Source organism: Somniosus microcephalus, chromosome 27 (assembly GCF_052327205.1).
Source record: "Somniosus microcephalus isolate GS21.2 chromosome 27, FLI_Smic_1.0, whole genome shotgun sequence".
NCBI lineage: Eukaryota > Metazoa > Chordata > Chondrichthyes > Squaliformes > Somniosidae > Somniosus > Somniosus microcephalus.
Genome location: NC_141013.1, coordinates 12009903 through 12032310, shown reverse-complemented (window position 1 = coordinate 12032310; position 22408 = coordinate 12009903). Strand labels below are relative to the sequence as shown.

The 22408-nt window shown below is 46.2% G+C and overlaps 2 long non-coding RNA genes across 3 annotated transcripts in view; one reads left to right on the top strand and one right to left on the bottom strand.

Annotated features, from left to right (window-relative positions):
- The window catches only part of LOC147099972 (uncharacterized), a 144357-nt gene that overhangs the window by 42106 nt on the left and 79843 nt on the right, over positions 1-22408 (top strand). The gene's annotated exons all lie outside the window — the stretch shown is intronic.
- Positions 11038-22264, bottom strand: LOC147099973 (uncharacterized). The gene is made up of 2 exons (XR_015073787.1): positions 21930-22264; positions 11038-13538 (listed from the first exon to the last, which is right to left on the bottom strand). It is a non-coding gene; the product is annotated as an uncharacterized LOC147099973 (long non-coding RNA).

Below are 22408 nucleotides of genomic sequence, written 5' to 3'. Positions count from 1 at the left end.
GAAGGTTGGATCTCAAACAAGCGTGCTAAGCTTGAATAAAGGAGACTATGAAGGTATGAGAGCGGAATTGAGTAGAGTGGATTGGGAAAATAGATTAAAGGGTAAGACGATACATGATCAGTGGTGTACATTTAAGGAGTTATTTTACAACTTCCAAAAAAAATATATTCCTCTGAGAAGAAAAGGGTGTAAAAGAAAAGACAGCCATCCGTGGCTAAGTAAAGAAATTAAGGATAGTATTCGACTAAAAACAAGGGCATATAAGGTAGTGGGAGGATAGAAGAATGGGAAAACTTTAAAAGACAGCAAAAAAAACCAAAAAGATTGATTAAGAAAGGGAAGATAGATTATGAAAGTAAATTAGCAAAAAATATAAAAACAGATAGTAAGAGTTTTTATAGTTATATAAAAAGAAAAAGGGTGGCTAAAGTAAATGTTGGTCCCTTAGAGGATGAGACCGGGAAATTAATGGTGGGAAATATGGAGATGGCAAAAACACTGAATGAATATTTTGTATCAGTCTTTACAGTAGAGGACACTAAGAATATCCCAACACTGGACAAATAGGGGGCTATAGGGGGGGAGGAGCTAAACACGATCAAAATCACTAAGGAAGTGGTACTTGGTAAAATAATAGGACTCAAGGCGGATAAATTACCTGGACCTGATGGCTTACATCCTAGGGTCTTGAGGGAAGTGGCGGTAGGGATTGTGGATGCATTGGTAATAATTTTCCAAAACTCCCTGGACTCAGCAAAGGTCCCGGCAGACTGGAAAACTGCTAATGTAACACCCTTATTTAAAAAGGGCAGTAGACAGAAGGCTGGAAACTATAGACCGGTTAGCCTAACATCTGTGGTAGGTAAAATATTGGAGTCCATTATTAAGGAGACAGTAACAGGACATTTGGATAATCATAATTTAATAGGACAAAGTCAGCATGGTTTTATGAAGGGGAAGTCATGTTTGACAAATTTGCTGGAGTTCTTTGAGGAAGTAACATATAGGGTGGATAAAGGGGAACCAGTGGACGTAGTGTATTTAGACTTCCAAAAGGCATTTGACAAGGTGCCACACAAAAGATTATTGCTTAAGATAAAAAATCACGGGATTGGGGGTAATATTCTGTCACAGATAGAGGATTGGCTATCTAACAGAAGGCAGAGAGTTGGGATAAATGGTTCATTCTCAGTCTGGCAATCAGTAACTAGTGGTGTTCCGCAGGGGTCAGTGCTGGGTCCCCAACTCTTTACAATCTATATTAACGATTTGGAGGAGGGGACCGAGTGTAACATATCAAAGTTTGCAGATGATACTAAGATGGGAGGGAAAGTAGTGAGTGAGGAGGACATAAAAAACCTGCAAAAGGACATAGACAGGCTAAGTAAGTGGGCAGAGATTTGGCAGATGGAATACAATACTGGAAAGTGTGAGGTTATGCACTTTGGCAGGAAAAATCGTAGAGCAAGTTATTATCTTAATGGCAAGAAACTGGAAAGTACTGAAGTACAAAGGGATCTGGGGGTCCTGGTGCACGAAACTCAAAAGGTTAGTATGCAGGTGCAGCAAGTGATTAAGAAGGCCAATGGAATGTTGGCTTTCATTGCTAGGGGGATAGAATATAAAAATAGGGAGGTATTGCTTCAGTTGTACAAGGTATTGGTGAGACCGCACCTGGAATACTGCATACAGTTGTGGTGTCCATACTTAAGAAAAGACTCACTTGCTCTCGAGTCAGTACAAAGAAGGTTCACTCGCTTAATCCCGGGGATGAGGGGATGGACATATGAGGAGAGGTTGAGTAGATTGGGACTCTACTCATTGGAGTTCAGAAGAATGAGAGGCGATCTTATTGAAACATATAAGATTGTGAAGGGGTTGGATCGGGTGGATGCGGGGAGGATGTTCCCGATGATGGGTGAAACTAGAACTAGGGGGCATAGTCTTAGAATAAGGGGCTGCTCTTTCAAAACTGAGATGAGGAAGAACTACTTCACTCAGAGGGTGGTAGGTCCATGGAATATGCTGCCCCAAAAAGCTGTAGAAGCTACATCATTACATAAATTTAAAACAGAAATAGACAGTTTCCTAGAAGTAAAGGGAATTAAGTGTTACGGGGAGCGGGCAGGAATTTGGACATGAGTCTAGGTTCGGATCAGACATGGCCCTGTGGGTAGCGGAGCGGGCCCAGGGGCCGTGTAGCCTGATCCTGCTCCTATTTCGTGTGTCTAATTCTGTTAGATTCAGGAGATGGTTCTGTGATAGTAGATTGGCGGTTAGGATCAGATCAGCCATGATCTTATTGAATGGCGGAGCAGGCTCGAGGGGCCGATTAGCCTACTCCTGCTCCTATTTCTTATGTTCTTATGTTCTTAAGAGTGTGTCTAAGCCAGAGCTCAGAAGTACAGGCCTGCGAAACATCTTAAACATTGTACTGCCTGGTTGGTTAAACGGTTATAGCTCTTTTTTTTTATATTGCACTTTTTTTTCTTACCTTTTTTTACCAGGCAGTTGAGGCCAATTCATTAAATATATTCAAGAAGGAGTTAGATATATTTCTTAAGGCTAAAGGGATCAAGGGATATGGGGAGAAGGCAGGGACAGGGTACTGAATTTGGATGATCAGCCATGATCTCATTAAATGGCGGAACAGGCTTGAGGGGCCGAATGGCCTACTCCTGCTCCTATCTTCTATGTTTCTATGTTTTCATGCTTGGTCTATGTCCTTCCCTCCACCCACCCCACTCGTCCCAACTCAACATGTAAATGTAAAAACTAGAAAAGGCCATTCACGCACTCCATCATTCATGGCTCCACTTTAGGATCCAGATCACCATTTTTCAACTATTCCTGTCCCTAGTTCTCTCATTCTGCCCCCCACTGAATCCACAATCCTTTTGGATTCTTCAACTGAGAATGCAATGAAATAAGCCACGCATTCCTCGCTGTTATGAGTCATGTCTGAGGAATCTACAAATTGCTGTCTATTTCACACCAGGACAGTGCTGGTTTTATGATGCCGCTTGTAATCCTTTGCCCAGCTCGAAGCTGCAGAGAGTGTAGCCGTTCTTCCATTTTCTTCCCCTCGCACTTTCCATTTACAATGTGAGGAATGTTAATGCTGGGGGCTGGAACAGTTTCTATCTGAGGCGCCCAGTGTCAGCAGCAAGCAGTGCTATGCGACTACAGCAAAAGAAAATGGAGTATTAGGATATATTGCTACAAAAATAATATGTAACTAAAAGCACTATAGTGTCCTTGTACAAGACCTTGGTTAGGCATAATTTGGAATATTGTGTCCAGTAATACTGAATCCTTTCATGGCCTTGCCTTTCCCCATCTCCTGAACCTCCTCCAGCTCTACAACCCTCCAAGAACTCTGCGTTCCTCCAACTTTGGTCTTTGCCTCACTATTGGCGGTGGTGCATTCAGCCTTCTCGGCCATAACCTCTGGAATTCCTTGCCTAAACATCTCCGCCTCTCCACCTCAATCTCCTCCTTTGAGAACCTTCTTAAAACCTACCTCTTCGACCAAGCTTTTAGTCTCCTCTCCTTCAGCTCTGTGTCAATTTTGTTTGATTACGCTTCTGCGAAGCGCCTTGGAATGTTTTTCTACGTTAAAGGCGCTAGGTAAATGCAGGCTGTTTACTGAATTCCCTTGTTGGTGAGGGACTGTTTCTTTTTGAACCCCTCCCCTTCTCTGTCCTTGCTCTTTCTGTCCCTTCTGTTTCTCAAGTGTTGTAGTACCACAGCAAACCTGAAGTCTAGGTGGACTATCGCCATTCAGCTTCAATGTGAATTTACCCACCTTTTCAGTAATTATTGCATTCCGTTTTTCTCTCTCTTCTACTGAAGCTGCTGGCTCTTGCTGGGGTATGGTTCTAATGGTGCTGGCCATCCTTCGGTACTTCACTAACTGGCTATTCTCTAGATACTGAGATATTCACACATGGGGCATCACAGCCCTCACTTGACAGCCAAGCACATGCATTTTCCAGGGGCCATGGAATAACAATCAGGGGCAGGAACCTTAGCTGATTTTTCCCCTTCCTAGCCCAGGGGCGCTTTGGCCAACTGTGTCTACATCAACCCTGTGACCAGTGCGTACTTAATTATTCCACTTGTTGCAGTCCTTATCATTTCCCATTTACCCCATAAGTGTTGTCTAGTGCTTTGGCAGTCTTAAATCTCTCACTGTTCTATCTAACCTCCCTTGCCTGAGATTGTTCTCTGCTTGTAGTTTCATGTTTATGTTTCTCTGTCCCCGCCATTCATTTGGTTACATAAATCTGCGTAATACCATAAATTAACCTGGCAAATTGGAACTGGTGATTATAGAAATTCAGTGTGATACACACATTTTAAAATAGACCTCCTGTGACTCAATCGCAGAGTATTGAAGGTAGTAAAATAGGCCAAGAGAACAAACTTCACAGAAACCTGCTGAGACAATTTGAAGCAGGAAATGTTTCCTTATTATTGGCAGTGGCAGTGATTCAAGACTGTTGCCACGGGCTAACTTTTCCATTTACCGAGCCTTGTTATAGATGGAGGCCATTTTGAATCTTTCATTTTTGTATCTAATTTAAACTAACCAGTGCGTAACTAAACCAGAAGGTTCCTGGTTCTGAAACTGGACTGTGCTGAGTTAACAAATTTAATCCGGCGGCAACAGCTCAGACAATGCAATTGGCCTCAGTACCTTGTTGTTGTTTTGTATGGCGGGAAACGCTTATAATGGGATGTCTAGTTTGGCTATCCATTCGATGGCCTCCTGAGATGCTGAGTGGGGAAATAAGGTGCCCCCAGCAACAGATCTTAGTGGGCAGGTTGATGTGATGTGGGCATGGTTTACAGGACCCTGAGCGCTATCGATCACCACTGATACGGGCCTGGTTAACAGGACCCTGAGTGCTCTCCATCGCCACTGATACGGGCCTGGTTAACAGGACCCTGAGTGCTCTCCATCGCCACTGATACGGGCCTGGTTAACAGGACCCTGAGTGCTCTCCATCGCCACTGATACGGGCCTGGTTAACAGGGCCCTGAGTGCTCTCCATCGCCACTGATATGGGCCTGGTTAACAGGACCCTGAGTGCTCTCCATCGCCACTGATACGGGCCTGGTTAACAGGACCCTGAGTGCTCTCCATCGCCACTGATACGGGCCTGGTTAACAGGACCCTGAGTGCTAGCCATCGTCTCATGGCCACACTCACACTTCGGGTCGTCTCTCATCTTCCACTTGTGGAGCAGGTGGCCACATCGTTCATGCCCTGTGCAGATTGGGTTGAGCGCTGTCCACTGTCTTCGAGGGAGGTCGAAGCCAGGGACCTCTGCTGTTGGCTTTTCCTTCCCCAATCCAAAGCTATCAGCCAAGTTCCAACTCCCAGTGACCCTTGCTGGAAAGTGCATGTGCGTTGATGTTGGGTGTGGGCAGGATCTGACTCAGCACATGAAGAATGGCCACCTGGGTTGCATAAACTTGACTTGTATTCCCTTGAGTATAGGAGATTGAGGAACGATATCAGAGATATTTAAAATGTTAAAAGGATTTGATAGGGTAGATACAGAGAAATTAGTTCCTCTGGTGGGGGAATCAAGAACAAGGGAAAATCATCTAAAATTAGAGCCAGACAGTCAGGAGCGAAATCAGGAAGCACTTTTTCACACAAAGGATGGTAGAAATATGGAACACTCTCCCCCTAAAGGCTGTGGGTGCTAGCACAATTGGAGCTTTCAAGACTGAGATTGATAGATTTCTGTTAGGTAAGGGTATCAAGGGATATGGAGCTAGGGCGGGTAGATGGAGTTGAGGTACAGATCAGCCATGATCTAATTGAACGGTGGAGCAGCCTCCTCCTGATCCTAATGTTACTGCGTTACTATGGCTGAGGTTCTGGAGGATGGCTGGCAACGGTGGAACCATACTCTGGCAAGAATCAGCAACTGCAGCTGATACCACCATTTTTTTTTCTGCTAATCCCAAATGGTTCCCTAAAAATCATTTTAAAATGGCGTTATCTCACCAAGCCAACACTGTTGCCGTGGTATAAACCCAGCAATCTCGACCACGCTTTTACTGAATTCATCTTTTCTTTGATTGCTTTTCTCGCACATTTTGGTCTAATTCTCTTTCGCTGCATGAACTTTAGCTTTTGATACAAAAAAAGCCAAATTACACTTCACGAGCAAAATATTCTTTCAAAGGAATATCTCTTTGTCAGTTGTGCTTGCTAAATGTCTTGTTCCCCTCCCCTTCTTACATTGCTTTAGGTCTTGAACCATTACATTTATATCAAAGAGACTTAGCTGTCATCACTTGCACATAAAGAATGGACGAGATATCGAGGGCGGTTGGCGGCCATGGAACTCCAGCACGAAGTCAGTGCGTTCGGGAGAGCAGTTCAGGAGTCATTTTATTTTATATACAAGACAGTACATGCATAGCTTCAAAATTAACCTCTAGTTAGTGCTGCGGTAGGCAGTTTTGTTACAATTTATCACAGCAAACTGGCTCAGTGTGAATCTCCAGCTACCATTTACCCTCAGTTACATTGTCCCCCTCCCCACACACGCCCTCGAAATATTGTTAAAGTGAGTCCCTGGTCTCAGTCATGCCACTTCGGGGAAGGTCAAGGGGATTCCAGGAGTTTCTTCCAAGGAAATAAGAGGTGGGAGGAGATCAGTGGGAGCATCACCTTACTCACTTCTGCAAAAATGCCACAGAACATCAGGGGCTGGATTTTCATTGGGCCGTGGAGTCGGGATTGGAGGCGTGTGGGGGTTTAAAATCCCGAAATCAGGGGTCCCGACCCCATCCCGCCTCCATGCCAGTTTCAAAGGAGGCGGGTACCCGCCCCACACTGGGACCCGCCTCCCCGAGGCAGAAAAGGGATTAGTGCCAATTAACTGCCTGTTAACAGGTAGTTAACAGACAGTTTTTAGCCTAATCCCTATTTTCATTGTTGAAATGTGGGATTCCCGACGGCTCCAAACCACGCCAAGTTAGCGAGGTGGGCCGTCGGGATGAAGGGCTTGGAGGGGTCGAGATGTCCGGTGTTCAGGTGAGTGATGGGTGCATGAGTGCAGAGGTAAGTGTGTTTGGTCTGTGTAAAGTGCATAAAGAAGTTCTACTAACCTTTACTTACCTTTACAGCCTTCCTTCCTTCAGGTCTCGGGAGTCCCTCATCTCACCGGCACAGAACGCAGAATGACATCTGCTTTCTGTTCCAGGGAGATCTCTAAATCGTCCTGCGAGGAAAGAATTAACCTGGAGTACAGACTGTCAGTGTTTGACAGGTTCAAAGAGCTGTGAAACGCTGATATTTCATCTGTCAAAAGCACTTGACAGATGAAATTTTAATCTGTGACGTCACCTAAGAACATAAGAACATAAGAAATAGGAGCAGGAGTAGGCCAATCGGCCCCTCGAGCCTGCTCCACCATTCAATAAGATCATGGCTGATCTGATCCTAACCTCAAATCTTCTATCACTCTCCATCCCACCCGAACCAATGTGATCTCCCGGGAGAGGCGAAAAACCAGATAAAAAACCCAATGGCCAATTTGGGAGAAAAAATCTGGGAAATTCCTCTCCGACCCATCTAGGCGATCGAAACTCTTCCAGGAGATCACTCTGTCCCTATATTTTCTACAGTACTTACCTTCTGTAAAGGCAATCTCCACCCCAGCCAGGAACAGGAATAAAACCATCTCCTGAAATCTAACACAGAATTAGAACACAAGAAGTAGGAGCAGAACCAGGCTACACGGCCCCTGGGCCCGCTCCACTACCCACAGGGCCATGACCATTCCGAACCTAGACTCATGTCCAATTTCCTGCCCGCTCCCCGTAACCCTTAATTCCCTTTACTTCTAGGAAACTATCTATTTCTGTTTTAAATTTATTTAATGATGTAGCTTCCACAGCTTTCTGGGGCAGCAAATTCCACAAACCTACCACCCCCTGAATGAAGAAGCTTCTCCTCATCTCAGTTTTGAAAGAGCAGCCCCTTGTTGCCGGGTGGCCCTTAATTGGCCTGCTGAGCCCACTGGGCGGGCTCAACAAGGTCAATCAAGTCTAAATCGCGTGGGTTGGCCACAACTCGATGGAGGCGGGACTACAACCCCAAAAGTTGTAGTCCCGCCTCCTACCCGCCTCCTCAATGAAAACCCAGCCCCAGATGTCAGATCTAGGACCGTGTCTCTGACTGTCCTCTTGGCCCAGCAAAGCGCATGGTGCAAGAAAAACTCTGGGAATGGAGAATGGAGGAGAACGCAGGGGGTAGAACTCCTTCTGGATACAGGTTCACCAAAAATGTCAATGTGAGAAATTATCAACTGGCAAGATGTCAGCCCTTATAGTCTCTACATGGATTGAACAGACTTGATGCTCATAAGGTAGTTGAGCATCACACCCCCAATTAATGATGTCCTGTAAATACCTCCGTGTGTTACAGCCTTGTAACACATGGGGCCCAGGATCTTCCACTTCTGCGCTCGGTAACCCACAATTTTCCGCCCATTGGAGTGCACGAGCGGAAAATTGCGGGCTGCCAAGGGCGGAATTGGAAGACCACCGCCAAGACCTGTATCTGGAATACTATGTCGTTAGAATGTCCTTCCCAGCCCATCAGAATTCAATCGGGATGCAGTTACAATACAAGTTTAAACTCGGTGCAGAGTGGTTCCTGCTAAACTTCAGTTGGATGAACCCAGAGTTAATCACAGAATCACAGAAACCCCACAGTGCAGATAGAGGCCATTTCGGCCCATCGAGCCTGCACCAACACATATCCCACCCGATCCCCGTAACCCCTACACCAACACATATCCCACCCTATCCCCGTAACCCCACGTATGTAATCCCCTTAACACTAAGGGTCAATTTATCATAGCCAATCAACCTAACCCGCACATCTTTGGACTGTGGGAGGAAACCGGAGCACCCGGAGGAAACCCACGCAAACACGGGGAGAATATGCAAACTCCGCACAGACAGTCGCCCGAGGCCAGATTCGAACCCGGGTCCCTGGCGCTGTGAGGCAACAGTGCTAACCACTATGCCACCGTGCTAACTTACTTCTGGAGTGAAATGCAGTGTGCCTTCCTCCTGCAGGTGTCCACTTGATTGGATTCAGATTTAGGCTACATTTACAATATTACTGTAGCATCAGTGTGAAGCAAAACTGGTTCCCACTGACATTGTAGTTGTCGTGCAAATGCATAGTCAGTGAAAGAGTTTAAACCTTGACTTAATAGGACTACCTCAGTGGCTCAGTAAGTAAAGGCATCACGCAGTGTGGGACGGACCATAGAGGTCCCAGGTTGGATCCTTGGTCAGTACTGAGGGGGCAGTGGGCCATTATAATTTGGCTGCATGCCGCACCCCCCCCCAACCCCCGCCACCCCCTTGAATACTGAGGGGGAAAATCTTGTCAGGCTTTCCGCGCCTGACTGCTATTCACCGGCCCCTTTGCAAAATATAGGCGGCGTTATGGGTGAGGGAAAGATCAAGTTCAGCTGTGATAAAAGAAAGTCTTGTATTTATACAGCGTCTTTCACAACCTCAGGACTTCCCAAAGCGCTTTACAGCCAATGAAGTACTTTTGAAGTGTAGTCACTGTTGTAATGTAGGAAACACAGCAGCCAATTGCACACAGCAAGCTCCCACAAACAGCAATGTGATAATGACCAGATAATCTGTTTTTGTTATGTTGGGGATAAATATCGGCCAAGGCACTGGGGATAACTCCCCTACTCTACTTCGAAATAGTGGCCATGGGATCTTTTACGTCCACCTGAGAGGGCAGACGGGGCCTCGGTTTAACGTCTCATCCAAAAGACAGCACCTCCGACAGTGCAGCACTCCCTCAACACTGCACTGGAGTGTCAGCCTAGATTTATGTGCTCAAGTCTCTGGAGTGCGACTTGAACCCACAACCTTCTGACTCCGAGGCGAGGTTAGATGCAGGGTAAAGCTCCCTCTACACTGTCAGCCTGGATTCTGTGCTCAATTCCCTGGAGCGGGACTTCAACCCACAACCTTCTGACTCCGAGGCGAGAGCACTACCCACTGAGACACGGTCGTAAAGCCCCTCAGCGCTTGCTGTTTCAGCTTAAACATGATAAAGGACCCCTTGGCCAAGGTAGGTGAGGGCTACAGGTGCCTGTGGCACTGGACTTCAGCATAAGGCATTGTCTTCGGGAACAAAAGGGAGAAAATTCATGAAAGAATTCTTCCTAAACTAGAATGACTTTGCCAACTGCCTCCAGTATCGGATTTAATTGGGAAATAGGCTTGCTTTGGTGAAAAGGTTAAATGTCTAGCCATGGCTCCGCGATCCAATTAACTATTTTCTGTCTGCACTGTTGTGCGGTGGTTGTGCATTTGCTTCCCCAAAGCAGCTGAAGGCATTCACAGTGGTCCCGCACTGCAAAAAGAAAGGCCGAGAGCCCCAGCCGTGCACGGGTCAAAAGAGGCAGCCCATAATACCCATGATATCATCCACGGAGGAATGTCCTCTTCCCTCAAGTGTCGGAGGGCCTGCGGGGTCAAATGGCAGCTGCTGCAAATTGCTGTCAATCAAACGCCTCAGCTGGCAGCAGAGGGATTTGTGGAAGAACTGGATGGTGAGGTCACAGCTCCCTTTTTTGCGCAGGCCGTGAAACCTTCACAAGATCAAATCAACATTGACGGCCAATTTAGACAGGACGGCAGTTTCCTGTAACGGTCACCATGGCAACGTCTCTTTGGCACCAATTATTTTTGACTCGTTGCCCAATTAGCCACTGCAAATAAGAGGCGGCTTCATATTGTTTTCCACCTTGTATGGTAATCTGAACCACCTCCCGTACCACTGGAGACCTCAGCTCAGCCCAAACCAGGGATTATCGAGGGAGGAGGGGGAGGAAGATAGTGGGAGGAGAAAAGGGATGAATCAGCACCCCCGAGGTCAAAGGGCATCCTGTTCTCTGAGAGAAGCTTCTCTCTCTTTTAAATGCGAGCCCATTCTTGAGCAATAATACTTGCAAATAATGATTAACAAATCCTTTTTATTTTCATTCTTTTCTGTCGCCGTCGAAGACAAATGAGGTTTGTATATTGAATACTATCACAAAATAAGAGAGTTCCTCATCACATGGAGAGGTCAAGGTTGAGACGTTGTGGTTCCTGTTAAAGGCAATCTACAGCTCCCCACAATGACTGTGTGTGGGGCGTGGAGGGGGGTGGGGAGGCACCTTGTTAATACTTGACAAATACCTTGACACCCAACACTGAGATAGTTCTGTTTATGTATGCAGAATGAGAAAAGGCCTGCGAGTGCTCGCCTCGCTGACTGATTCCATCCCTCTGGACTGGCCATGCCCCCACACCTCACGGGAGAGGCAATAAAAGAAAAGGACCTGCAATCAATTCAGGAGTCTCTGGCAAATAGTCCTCCCTGATCCCTCCTAGGCAATCAGGCAAGTCCAAGGAGGCTCCAGACCCATGAATTCTTATCCAGTAGTAATCTAGATATGATGTAATCATATTGTTTCCCAGGAACGCCTTCTTGAATGACTGTAAAGAATCAGTCTTCACTGTCCCCTCCAGTGTAATCTTCCACAGGTCAATCACGCTGGGGAAAAAGAAGTCTTTCGGACATCCAATCTTAACCCCCGCTTCCTCAGTTTGTATAGGTGAGCCCTAGTTCTACACAATCCTATCACATCAAGAACTCAGGGGTAGATATTCATCTTCGCTGTCTGTGTGGTTACATAGCGGAGCAGATCATTGGCCCTCTATAGATCATGTCAGATTTTCATTGCATTGGATGCCCTCTACAAAGGACGGGTGATTGGCTGAGCCAGATTACCACCCAGGCGGTGAAGGTGAAAATTTATCTCTCCATCTCTTTCTTTGTGATGTCCATGCTTTTAATAATCTTAAATACCTCTATCTGCTCCCTTCTAAGTCTCCATCTCTCCAGCGAGGACAATGACCAGCTGATGCAGTGTGCAGGCAAATCACTGAAAACTCTATCAAAAATAGGCACCGTCTGCTTTATATACTAGTCGATCATCTGTGGTATTGCACCTGGGAATGAAGACAAAGTATAATCTTCAGGTGAAGCAGTGTTAGAGGGCGGGAAGTAATTTGAGATAGGTGTGCAGATGTAACTCAATCTCCATTTTCAAGTCATATACATTCTGTCCTAATTGTTATATAATTTTATTACTTTTATATTATTATTTACAGCTAAAAAGTGAAACATGGCTGATTGGAGCATAGGAACTTTTCTACAGTACATGCCGAGGAGCATAAAACTGAGGCGTTACACTACCACCACTGGTGGGATGATGCAATTAGTGTGACAACTGTATTTTTTTATCCATTCATGGGATGTGGGTGTCACTGGCAAGGCCAGCATTTATTGGCCATCCCTAATTGCCCTTGAGAAGGTGGTGGTGAGCCGCCTTCTTGAACTGCTGCAGTTCGTGTGGTGAAGGTACTCCCACAGTGCTGTTAGGGAGGGAGTTCCAGGATTTTGACCCAGCGACGATGAAGGAACGGTGATATATTTCCAAGTGAGGATGTTGTGTGACTTGGAGGGGAACTTGGAGGTGGTGGTGTTCCTGTGCACCTGCTGCCTTTGTCCTTCTAGGTGGAAGAGGTTGCGGGTTTGGGAGGTGCTGTTGAAAAAACCTTGGCGAGTTGCTGCAGTGCATCTTGTAGATGGTACACACTGCAGCCATGGTGCGCTGGTGGTGGAGGGAGTGAATGTTTAAGGTGGTGGATGGGGTGCCAATCAAGCGGGCTGCTTTGTCCTGGATGGTATTGGGCTTCTTGAGTGTTGTTGGAGCTGCACTCATCCAGGCAAGTGGCGAATGTTGCATCACCGTCGATTACCCAGCCTCTGACCTGCTCTTGCAGCCACAGTATCTACGTGGCTGGTCTAGTTAAATTTCTGGCCAATGGTGTTGGTAGTGGGAGATTCAGCGATGGTAATGCCATTGAATGTCAATGTTAGGCTCTCTCTTGTTGGAGATAGTCATTGCTTGGCACTTATGTGGCGCGAACGTCACTGTCCACTTATCAGCCCAAGCCTGAATGTTGTCCAGGTCTTGTTGTGTGCGGGCACGGACTGCTTCATTATCTGTATATGGGCAGTTCCCATTTTAAATGTGGACCATTTATATGGGCGGATGAATAACATTGCTCCAACATCTCAGCCAATGCTGGGCTGAATGTGCAGGTGGCTCTGGGGCAAACTGTCCCTCTGATTTTCTCTCTTCCCTAGCTGAGGAAAATTCCTGCCGTCCAATTGGCAGCTCCTTACACTGACGTGAGTGAAATGGAGAGCCCAGTGCATCAAGCGTCCCAGCTACAAATAACGTACTCCGTGAATGGCGCTTCACAGTGCCCCCTCCATGGCTTATTTTCTGCCAGCCACCGCCCCCTGTCGTATATCCTCTGCGCCGTCCCTATGACCTTGTTACGGTGCATCGCTTGTAAGTCGAGCGGCCTGACCAGGAAACGTTCATGTCTTCTCCCTGTATGTATATATAAAATAATAATAATAAAAAAAGCCTTATGTTGGGCAGTACACCTGGGAGCATGTGTCAGACTGTAATTTCATCCCATCTGATGAATGCAACTGTCTGGGGCAAAGCTGCTGGAAGATGCTAGCTATATCGGATTCGATAAGGCTCATCATGATTGAAATTGAACCCGAACCCTCTACAAATGAGGTATTGCAGTACATTTCAATTGAGATTCGGTATAGTACTATAATCACAGATGTTTCTTGGATTAACCACTTTGAATTGAAGAGTATATCAGTTAACTACAATATTGGGCTGAGCCTAACTGACCAGACCGCATGCTCGCGCACAGTTTTCAAGTGAAACAACTCAATAATTTCTGTTATGTGTACAAACAGTACCACTTTTGTTTCAGCAATACCAAATGCTGGTAAGCACGTTGGCACGTCACGGCCACTTCATACCCAGTGGCATGGAGGGGGCCTGTGGCCGACCAGCTCGGAGTGCGGCCCCTTCAGCCTTTCTTTGGCTGCCGTTAGTCGCGCCGACGGACAGCCCAACCCACCGACAGCACCCCCCCTCCACCCCCGGCCCTGTCGCCGGATGCCCCACTGCGTTGGAAGCGCGTGCCCGACACGTATCGCCTGTGCCCTGAGGCATTGAGGATTGCTCCAGGAATTAAAAGATTCATCCCCGGGACACCACCACGGGCAACACTCAAAAAAAAAATCCTAAAAATAAAATCATGTGGGGGTTTTTTTTTTGCTTTTTCTTTGAAAACTTTCACTGATTAGTTGTAAAATTATTGAAGATGGGGGGAAAAAAGCAATTTGATCGGGCGGGGCAATTGGTGGCGGGAGGTCATGTGATGAAACCTCCAAGAATATGTCCGAGCGGAGGTGACAACCCGAGTGATGCGAGTGTCTGCTTACATCTCCTGTAAGTCAAGACAAACACTGCTTTCTCCCCCTTCAAAAAATGATGCTTTATCACAAAAAGAAACAAAATCACTCAGGGAGCTTTCTCCTGAAGTCCAATGTCATCTTCCACTGCACCAAAAATATTTCCATCTCATCCGATTATATTTTTGTTCCTTGAATTACACAGATTTATTTTTTTTACGTGGTTCCTGTTAAATTATAAAGCAGAGGAATTTAATCCTCTCCTCTGGACTGTGTGACGTGGGGCTCTGTGGAATCAGCTTCGCTTGGGCAAAAACATTCAGCACTGAACTGTGCAAACCGAGACTGGGGCCCAAATTCAATGCTTGATATGATTAGCAAACAAAGGAACCAAAAGAAACCCCCAAATGGTTAGATTAACTCCTGTAATGGCTCAGCTGGTAAATTAACTGCCCGATGTGGAAATGAGTCAAATTTGATTCATGGTGTGTGAAAGGAAAGAACTTGATTTCTGACATGAATCTTGTCATTCATGTGGAAACGACACTGGGCGGCCTGCTGGTGGCGCTGTCCAGGGAGAGTATAAATACTCGGGCATGGGCCCAGCTTGCTCAGGACATTCTTTAACAGGAACTAGTGAAGGACACAACTAGATCTCCATGTTGGAAAACAGTTGATTAAAACCTTGTTTAATACTCAGACCAAGTGCCTAGTAGTTTTTTTACGTCAATTTCTATCGCACTTTTCACAACCTCAGGACATCCCAAAACGCTTTACATCCAGCGAAGCACTTTTGAAGTGTAGTCACTGTGGTAATGTAGGGAAATGCAGCAGCCAATTTGCGCACAGCAAGCTCCCACAAACAGCAATGTGATAATGACCAGATCATCTCAGAAATCACAGAAATCACAGAAACCCCACAGTGCAGATAGAGGCCATTTTGGTCCATCAAGCCTGCACCGACACATATTCCACCCGATCCCCGTAACCCCTACACCAACACATATCCCACCCTATTCTTGTAACCCCACGTGTTTTTAATGATGTTGATTGAGGAATAAATATTGGCCAGGGCTCCCCTGCTCTTCTTCAAATAGTGTCATGGGATCGTTTACTTCCACCTGAGGGGGCAGATGGGGCCTCGGTTTAACGTCTCAATTTGAAAGATGGCACCTCCAACAGCGCAGCACTCCCTCAGTACTTAACTGGGGTGTCAGCCTAGATTATGGGTTCAGGTCTCTCGAGCGGGACTTGAACCCACGACCTTCTGACTCAGAGGCCACTGAGTCATGGCTGACACCTTGGCTGAGTGTGTTGAGTTGGCTAATCAAATCTCAGCTAAGGTTGGTGTAATGATATCAGCAAATAGTGATGGTATTTGCCTGTTTGATTATGATGCCTTACCAGCATATTTGCCTGATTGATTACTTATGCCTGACCAGCAGAGGGCATGTGAGAGACAAGCAGTTTAGTTTTAGTTTCATTTTAGATGGCTCTCTAGCATGGTGTCTCCTGTAATGCTGTTAACTGAGTTGAACACACTTTAGATAAAAAGTCATTCTCTTTCATGATTGTGGCGTCATTGAACCCACATACAAATCGATACAGGTGGGGTGCTGTCACTGGCCACGGAATCACTGATTTAGGGAGGGGAATAAATGTCAGCTGGAGTTCCCATCCTTGACCAGTATCCAATGAACCCCTGCTAAAAAGTTTCTGTGGGTGGACATCAGCTGAACATCAGGCTGTCCGCAATCAAATAGCCTCCAACACTCACTGTTCTGGGTGATACATGAAGAATGGTCAATTGGTGAGATACTGAACGGTAGCCAGCATCCAAGGAGTTGTATCCCAATATGAATCAACACCTTTGGAGAGGGGGAGAAAACTGTAGCGACAAAAGAATTATTAATATCTATAATAATTTCCTACATTACAACAGTGACTACACTTCCAAAAAAAAAGTACTTCATTAGCTGTAAAGTGCTTTGGGACGTCCGGTGGTCATGAAAGATGCTATATAAATGCAAGTCTTCCATTCTTTAACTAATTAACTAACTAACTGTCAATGAGTATGTACAAGACTGAGATCAATAGATTTTTGGGCACTAAGTGAATCAAGGGATATGGAGATCGGGCGGGAAAGTAGAGTTGAGGTCGATGATCAGCCATGATCTTATTGAATGGCGGAGCAGGCTCGAGGGGCTGTATGGCCTACTCCTGCTCCTAATTCTTATGTTCTTATGTGACTACATCAGCAAATATGGTAAGAATTTCAGACATCTCTATGAAGCTCAACGTAAGCTCGAGGAACAGCACCTCATTTTTCAATTAGGCACTTTACAGGCTTCTGGACTCAACATACAGTTTAACAATTTCAGATCATAACCTCTGCCCCTATCTTTTTTTCCATTTATTTTTCTATTCTCTCTCTCTCACCTGGCAGCTGTCGATCATTCTGCCAGTGCCATTTACATTTCATCTAGAGCCATCTTTTGTTTCTTAACTTGTCCCATCACCATCTCCTTTTGCCTTGCACCATCATCCCTTTTGTCTCTTAATCTCTCCTGCCTTCCATCCTATCACAGACCTTCCCTTTTGTTCTTTCCTCCCCTCCCCCCTTTTCCTGCCCCTGCACTTGCTTAAAATCTGTTACATCTCCAGCTTTTTCCCGTTCTGATGAAGGGTCATCGACCTGAAACGTTAACTCTGTTTCTCTCTCCACAGATGCTGCCTGGCCTGCTGAGTTTTTCCAGCATTTCCTCTTTTTATTTCAGATTTCCAGCATCTGCAGTATTTTGCTTTTCTATAAAGTGAGACTGGCTTGCTGGACTCTGCGTATTACCTATATTATTAATAATCTCACATCAGGGAGTGAATGCACCACATGCTAAGTGACTGAAACATAGAAACATAGAAGATAGGAGCAGGAGTAGGCCATTCGGCCCTTCGAGCCTGCTCCGCCATTCAATGAGATCATGGCTGATCATCCAAATTCAGTACCCTGTCCCTGCCTTCTCCCCATATCCCTTGATCCCTTTAGCCTCAAGAAATATATCCAACTCTTTCCTGAATATATTTAATGAACTGGCCTCCACCGCCCTCTGTGGCAGAGAATTCCACAGGTTCACCACTTTCTGGGTGAAGAAATTCCTCCTCGTTTCAGTCCTAAATGGCTTACCCCTTATCCTTAGACTATGTCCCCTGGTTCTGGACCCCCCGGCCATCATAAACATCCTTCCTGCATCTAGTCTGTCCAGACCTGACAGAATTTTATAGGTTTCGATGAGATCCCCTCTCAATCTTCTAAACTCCAGTGAGTATAAGCCCAATCGACACAATCTCTCCCCATACGTCATTCCTGCCATCCCAGGCACCAGCCTGGTGAATCTTCGCTGCACTCCCTCCATGGCAAGAACGTCCTTCCTCAGGTAAGGTGACCAAAACTGCACACAATACTCAAGGTGCGATCTCACCAAGGCCCTGTACAACTGTAGCAAGACATCCTTGTTCCTGTACTCGAGCCCTCTTGCTACGAAGGCCAACATACCATTTGCCTTCTTAACCGCCTGCTGCACCTGCATGCTTACCTTCAGCGACTGGTGCACAATAACACCCAGGTCTCTTTGCACTTCCCCTTCTCCCAATCTATTGCCATTCAAATAATAATCTGCCTTCCTGTTTTTGCCACCAAAGTGGATAACCTCACATTTATCCACATTATAGTGCATTTGCCATGTTTCTGCCCAATCACCCAACCTGTCCAAATCGTACTGGAGTTTCACGACATCCTCCTCACAGCTTACTCTCCCACCCAGCTTTGTGTCGTCTGCAAATTTAGAGATATTACATCCAATTCCCTTGTCCAGATCATTAATATATATTGTGAACAGCTGGGGTCCTAGGACAGATCCTTGCAGTACCCCACTAGTCACTGCCTGCCACTCGGAAAACGACCCGTTTATTCCAACTCTTTGCTTTCTGTCCGCCAACCAGTTCTCTATCCAAGTCAATACCTTGCCCCCAGTCCCATGTGCCTTAATTTTGCACGCTAATCTCTTATGTGGGACCTTATCGAAAGCCTTCTGAAAGTCCAAATACACCACATCCACTGGTTCTCCCTTATCTATTTTACCAGTTACATCCTCAAAAAATTCCAGTAGAGTAGTCAAGCATGATTTACCTTTTGTAAATCCATGTTGACTTTGTCCGATCCTGTCACTGCTTTCCAAGTGCTCTGCTATTACATCTTTTATAATAGACTCTAGCATTTTCCCCACTACTGATGTCAGGCTTACCGGTCTATAATTCCCTGCTTTTTCTCTACCACCTTTTTTGAATAGTGGGGTAACATTAGCTACCCTCCAATCCATGGGTACTGTTCCAGAGTGTATTGAGTTCTGGAAGATGACCAGCAATGCATCTACTATCTCTAGGGCCACTTCCTTAAGTACCCTGGGATGTAGACCATCAGGCCCTGGGGATTTATCGGCCTTCAGTCCCATCAATTTTCCTAACACCATTTCCCTACAAATACTGATTTCTTTCAGTTCCTCCCTTTCATCAGACCCTATGTTCCCCGGCATCTCTGGGAGGTTATTTGTGTCCTCCTTTATGAAGAGAGAACCAAAGTATGTATTTAGTTGGTCTGCCATTTCCTTGTTTCCCATTATAAATTCCCCTGATTCTGACTGTAAGGGACCTATGCTTGACTTCACCAATCTTTTTCTCTTCACATATCTATAAAAGCTTTTACAGTCAGTTTTTATGTTCCCTGATAGCTTACTCTCATATTCTATTTTCCCTTTCTTAATTAATCCCTTTGTCTTCCTTTGTTGACTCCTAAACTGCTCCCAATCCTCAGGATTATTGCTTTTTCTAGCCAATTTATATGTCCCCTCCTTGGATCTTATGCTATCCCCAATTTCCCTTGTTAGCCACGGTTGAGTCACCTTTCTTGTTTTATTTTTATGCCAAACTGGGATAAACAATTTCTGTAGCTCATCCATTCGGTCTTTGAATGTTTGCCATTGCCTATCCACCGTCAACCCTTTGAGTGCCATTCCCTAATCAATCCTACCCAACTCGCTCCTCAGACCATCGTAGTTTCCTTTATTTAAATTGAGGACCCTTGTCTCTGAGTCAACTACTTCATTCTCCATCTTAATGAAGAATTCGATCATATTATGATCGCTCCGACCCAAGGGGCCCCGTACAACAAGATTGCTAATCAATCCTTTCTCGTTACATAATACCCAATCTAAGATGGCCTGATCTCTGGTTGGTTCCTCGACATATTGGTCCAGGAAACCATCCCGTAAACACTCCAGGAATTCCTCCTCCACAGTATTGTTACTAATTTGGTTGGCCCAATCTATATGTAGATTAAAGTCACCCATGATGACTGCTGTGCCCTTATTGCACGCTTCTTTAATTTCCCTTTTAATGCCATCCCCAACCTCCGCCTTACTGTTTGGAGGTCTATATACCACTCCCACTAATGTTTTTTTCCCCTTAGTATTTCTCAATTCTACCCATACAGATTCCACATCATCAGAGCTAATATCCTTCATTACAATTGTATTAATCCCTTCTTTAACCAGTAATGCTACCCCACCTCCCTTTCCTTTTTGCCTATCTTTCCTGAATATCGAATACCCCTGGATGTTGAGTTCCCAGTCTTGGCCATCCTTGAGCCACGTTTCCGTAATCCCAACCAAATCATATTCGTTTACTTCTATTTGCGCAGCCAATTCATCCACCTTATTACAAATGCTCCTCGCATTAAGACACAAAGCCTTCAGGCTTGTTTTTTTACTGCTCTTAGACCTATTAGAATTATTATTTACTGTGGCCACGTTAGATTTAAACCGTTGATTTCTCTGACTGCCACTTTTGTTTTTCTCCTTCTTATCTTTTGCTTTTATCACAGTTTTCCTTTCCTCTGTCTCCCTGCTCAGGTTCCCAACCCCCTGCCATTTTAGTTTAAACCCCCCCGAACAGTGCTAGCAAACCTCCCCGCAAGGATATTTGTCCCGCTCTGGTTCAGATGCAACCCGTCCGACTTGTACAAGTCCCACCTTCCCCAGAAGCAGGCCCAGTGATCCAGGAAACTAAAGCCCTCCCTCCTGCACCAACTCTTTAGCCACGCATTCATCTGCTCTATCCTCCTATTCCTATACTCACTAGCACGTGGCACCGGGAGTAATCCAGAGATTACAACCTTTGAGGTCCTACTCTTTAATCTGCTACCTAGCTCCCTAAATTCTTGCTGCAGGACCTCGTCCCTCTTCCTACCTATGTCATTGGTCCCAATGTGAACCACGACCTCTGCCTGTTCACCCTCCCCCTTCAGAATGCCCTGCAGCCGTTCAGTGACATCCTTGACCCTGGCACCAGGGAGGCAACAAACCATCCTGGAGTCACATCTACGGCCACAGAAACACCTATCTGTTCCCCTTACGATAGAATCCCCTACCACTATTGCTCTCCCACTCTTTTTCCTCCCTTCCTGAGCAGCAGAAGCACCCCTGTTGCCAGGAAGTTGGCTGCTGCTGCCTTCCCCTGGTGAGTCATCCCCCTCAACAGTATCCAAATTGGTATACCTGTTTGAAAGAGGGATGGCCACAGGGGTCCCCTGCACTACCTGCCTGCTTCTATTGCTCCGCCTGGTGGTCACCCATTTCCCTTCTGCCTGTGCAGCCCTACCCTGCGGCGTGACCAACTCATCAAACGTGTAATCCACGACCCTCTCAGCATCGTGAATGCTCCACAACCCATCCATCCGCAGCTCCAGTGCCTCAATACGGCCCGTTAGTAGCTGCAGCTGGATGCATTTCTGGCACACGTGGTCGTCAGGGACACTGGCAGCGTCCCTGAATTCCCACATAGAGCAAGAGGAGCATAACATGGGGCTGGGCTCTCCTGGCATGACTTACCCCTTTAATTAATTTAAATTAATTCAATACCACCAGTTAAAGATATACTCTACCAGTTAAAGGATACAGATCAGGTACAATCCCCAGTCCGCACTGAGCCAGGTGTGGCGATGTTACAATTGGCCTCAGAGTCCCTCTGACTATACTTCAAAAGTACTTCATTGGCTGTAAGGCGCTTTGGGACATCCTGAGGTCATGAAAGGCGCTATAGAAATGCAAGTCTTTCTTTATTTAGGGAGGGGGGAAACCAGCCACAGCACCCACTTCTGATCGCTGTAGAAGGTTTGTGCACGGATGTGGAGTGGGAGCAGGATCTAAATGGGCTGTGGTGGCCTCCGTCGTCCAATATCCTGCTGACACTCACTGTCTGGGATCACGCACGAAGGGGCACTTGGGCGAAGTAACAGAGGGCTACTGGCGCCCGGGGAATGGTAGCCTAACAGGAGCCAGCATTCTTCAGAGAAGAGAAGAAAATTAGGGAATAAAGGGCCTTTACAACATGTGCCACAGCTGGATTCCAATCACCTCCAATAATCGAGAGCTGATAAAATGGTTCTTACTGTAGCTGCTTGGCCTTAGACGTGTGTTTGCAGCACCAGCTCCGGACGCACAGGTCCCGCTTACGAAGCCTTCCCAGCAACCAGCCTTAGCGAATCTGGCAAGTTTGCATGGTGGTTATCGCCATGTGTGCATCAGGTTGCCAACCCTCCACGATTGCCCTGGAGTCTCCAAGAATCAAAGACTAATCGCCAGGACACTTCTGCTCGTGATAAAAAATATCAGACATGGGGGGGAAAAAAAAGGATAATCTGACTGACAGTCAAGAATCATCCAATTGAGTGTTGAAGAGTCTATTCACGTTTTGATTGGCGTAGGTAGCCGGGGCACCGTGAGGATGGACATGTCGGGCAGCCAATGACGAGACTGTGGGGGCGGGGCGGTTGGAGACAGGAGGTCATGGGATGAAACCGCCAGGAATACGTCTAACCAGAGTTGGCCAACCTTACGAGTACATTGCAGACTCACAACACTTGCAGCC